This window comes from Notamacropus eugenii, chromosome 4 (assembly GCF_028372415.1).
Source record: "Notamacropus eugenii isolate mMacEug1 chromosome 4, mMacEug1.pri_v2, whole genome shotgun sequence".
In the NCBI taxonomy this organism is placed as follows: Eukaryota; Metazoa; Chordata; class Mammalia; order Diprotodontia; family Macropodidae; genus Notamacropus; species Notamacropus eugenii.
Genome location: NC_092875.1, coordinates 456,071,415 through 456,075,479, shown reverse-complemented (window position 1 = coordinate 456,075,479; position 4,065 = coordinate 456,071,415).

The following is a 4,065-nucleotide window of genomic DNA, read 5'->3' as shown; positions in this document are numbered from 1 at the left end:
TAGATGGAATAGGCTTGAAAATCATATATATGCATCCTTTCAAGGATTCTTATTTTCTCAGTAAGAATTCTTCATCATAGAAACTCTTACAAAGAATTCAAAATAGCTTCTTAACCAACTCATCATTAATTTAACCATGTAATTCCTAATGTAACAACATTTCAATAATATACACTATATATTTAAAACATGAAGCAACCCATTATCCATTCAGGTGAATGCATTTCCACATTACCTTGCACAGAAATTCATCTTCTTACCACCACGTGGGCACACACTATCACCTGACAATCATTTAACATAATGGCTAACCTTTTCACAAGCTTGTTCATTCTTCCCTAATTATACTCTGGAAGAATAAGTTACTTCAGAAAATAAATTTAGCCAAGATTTCAAATGGAAAATCTACCATTATATAGCAAACATCAACACTTTCACTGCATATTTATTACCAAAAATAAGTTTCAAATTTCTATCACATCCTTTTAAAACACCAATTGATATATAGCAAAATCCAAAATTTAACAATTGTAGTAATTACATTAGATTAGTGTTGCATGTAACATATGCTCATCCTTTTCTTAAGAATTTTACAATCATAAATGCCAAATAATGTCTTTTTCTGCTTAATCCTAATAGGAAGAGCACTCTGCGATATTACTCTTTATTCCTTCTGGACAGATTTTAACTTGAATCTTATTAAATCTGGATTTAAAATCACTAATGATAAACATTTAGCCCCCTTTTTTCAAGTCAAATACTTTTGTTAGTTAAAAGAAAATTTTAATCATAACTTCACATAATCCCTTGAAGTGGCCATTTTCAGCTCTGAGTACATTTTTTTTTCCCTTTTTACTTTACTTCCTTCAATAGCTGATACTGGGTCTTCCATCTCCCTTTCCCCCTCTGAAGCTCACCAGACAAGAAGCTCTCCCAATCTCAGAGTGGAGTGGGGAGAGAGCAACTTCCCCTGGGACAGAAGGTAAAGAGCACATGGCTACTCTACTGTTCCACCCATATCTTTCTGCCTTGGGAATTTCAGTCTATATTTGGAAAAGCATACAAAATTCTACAAAGATTTTGAAATCACACCTATTCTCATGTTAGCTTAAAATATGCTAATATTCTAAAGCTAAGCCTTGGATCCAGGCAGAGACCCAAGAAACTTAATTTAGTGCTGACAGGGTGTTGCCAGTCTCCCCAGGCAGAAGCTTCTATAGTTTCAAAAGATTAGATAATTGACTACCTAAGTAGTCACTCTTCTTGTCTTCATCTTTCAGAATCTGGAGAGAAATGCTTATCACATTTAAGGCTATCTCTTCCAGATTTCCTGTTCCTTTAAAGAACATACCTTAGAAATTAGGGGCTTAACAATTTACATATCAAGTGAGTCATATTTTTTAAAGTTTAATACTCTGCAAAGGGTCATCTGCGGAAAAGGGATTTTCCCTTCCTTTATCTTTCTTTTCACATTCAAAAACTTGGCCAGAGTTTAGAGTGCAGAAAGAAAGATTTTTTTAAGAAAGATTTTCAACTCTTTATTAATGCCATTACAAAACACTTCACAAATACACACGTACACACACACATACACACACACACAAGATATTTAACAAAGCTTTATGGAGGGCACATCAATTTCGAATTTGAATTTCCTGCCATTGCTCGAATTCCCAGGTCTCTTTCCAAGTTCAGGGGTTAGCTTAGGGTCAACCAGGAAACTCTTGCACAGGGATATGACCAATAAAGAATTTTTCCATGCCAAACTTCACTCCACCAGTAAAAGCAAGTTCCCAGGCTGTCTGATATTTGCAAAATACACATAGCTCCCTGGTCAGCTGGGAAGTTCCCTCTTCAGCTCCTCTGAACGCCCTGCCTGGGGTCTGACGTTGCATGCTTGAGCTAGATTTAACATACAGGGACAGTAATTTTTTTTTTTTTTTTTTACAGGAGCTCTCTCATGTATTTTATCTCACTCCCCCAAGTCAGGGAGTCAGGCCCCATGTTGGGCACCAAATTGTTAGAGATGCACTTGACAAATGGGGGTATCAAGGAAATTTTATCAAAATAGAGTTCAGAGGAGGGAGGGCTTTCTGCCTTCATTATGAAAGGGTAGCTTCCCAGGAAGGCTACAGGAAGACTACAACTTGTTTAGATCAATGGAAGCTTCTTATACTGTTTCAAATTTTGGATCTCCTGTGACACCGTCCATTACCACATGACTTCATGTTCTCCTTTTTGATAGGCTTTCCCTCAAACAGCTCATCAAGCCTGTGGACACGTTTTGGACTTCTCCATGATCACACTAGGTCACAACCCTGATCACCCAGAACTGTGGAAGCAGAACTTCCTTGTTTACCACAATTATGAAAAAAATGATAGTAAATATTACTAAACTATTTTCTTCTGTATTTATTCATGTGCAAATAAGTTATTGCTTGCTATGTAAGTTAGTTTTATTATTTGTTTTGACAGTTTAAAACTATATTAAGACTTTTTGGACTCCCTGTTTTTGTCATGCACTAACCACTATATTTAGTAAGAACACTGTCCCTTATTAAGCATATGAGGTGGAAAAACCCCAAACTTGTGCTTTGGAATAGCAAATACCTCTAGACACTAGAAAAATTATCTATTGGTATTAAAATAACCATTATAAAATGGTTTTGAACATTACTAAAAGTTATGTTCCTAGAATGCCTCCCCCCACCATCATCCTGATGAACTTCCATAGAATACCAGTGATCTAAAATAAACAAGATTTTTGCCTATGCTTTCTCTTGGGAATTATTCCAATGACGGCATTTTAATTGTCCCTAAAATCAATAGAAATATCTACAATAGCCATAAGTTATTTTCCAAGGAATCTGCCTCTTCCAATGTGAATTTGAAATAACTCACTCAGACACAGCCAAAAGGAGGATGCATCAGTTTATGAATAATACGGTAGGCAGTAAACCAACAGGAAAGTTCAAGTAAAGCATCAGAAATAACTAGACAGAACTGGAAGAAGTCTGATTACAGGAACTAGAGGTTGCAATCTAGCTAACTTTGGAACTACATTGGAAGTGTAAAAGCTAAACAATGCCATCTTGTCCACATTCATTCAGTCATACCATGGATAGTGATTCAATAAATTAGCTTTCTCTTTTTTTTCTCTCCTCACTGTTCTATGCATCAAGGATAGTAGAGATCAACTGTATATAACCTCTTATGAAATCCATAAACACTTTTAAATGTAGCACATACCTTTCTGGACTTTTCAAAAAGATCAACACTTTCCCAAATGTATTTAGGGATGAGAGGGTTTTCAAAGTCTCAGTAAATTTAGTTTTCCAATAGGGCAATAAAACATTTCCTCAATGATGTGCTTTACTATGCATTAAGCTGATTTAAAAAAAAAAAAATGTGTGTGATATGCATAAAGAGGAGTATGCTATCAAAACATAGGTATGGTTTCAATTTCATTTGTGCCTGACAAGTAATAGGCACTTAACAAACGCTTACTAGCTGAACATCTAAGAAACATACACAACACTGCTACTAAGTATTTATTCATGGCATTACTGGAAGTAATGCAGACATCTCACCAGCTTAGTTATAATTCCCAAGTCAAGTAGCTAGTTGTACTACAGGGAGATTCCTTCAAGGGAAGATTAACTCACTTTCAATTAAGCATATTCTTCTACTGCAACTGTATAGTCTGGTGCTGAGAATTCAGTCTAATTGTTCTCTCCTACTGTTACTGTCTGTGTAATAAACCCAGAATGAAATTTAGGAAATACCTTCCTAGGTAAAAAGTCATAGACATGTGGGCATTATAGAACTAGAGTCTGAGGTCATCTAGTCCAATTCTCTCATTTTCCAGATGAGGAAAGTGAGGCACAGAGAGGTTAACAAATTTGCCCAAGGTCACACAGGTAGAAAGTAACAGCTATGAGTTCTGGATCTAAATACTCTAATTAAAATTTATTCTTTTCCTTGTACTACACTTGGCATGGGATTGGGATGGGGAAGGGGAATGGAGGGGAAACATAATAAAGCTAATTTATCTATATCATTATA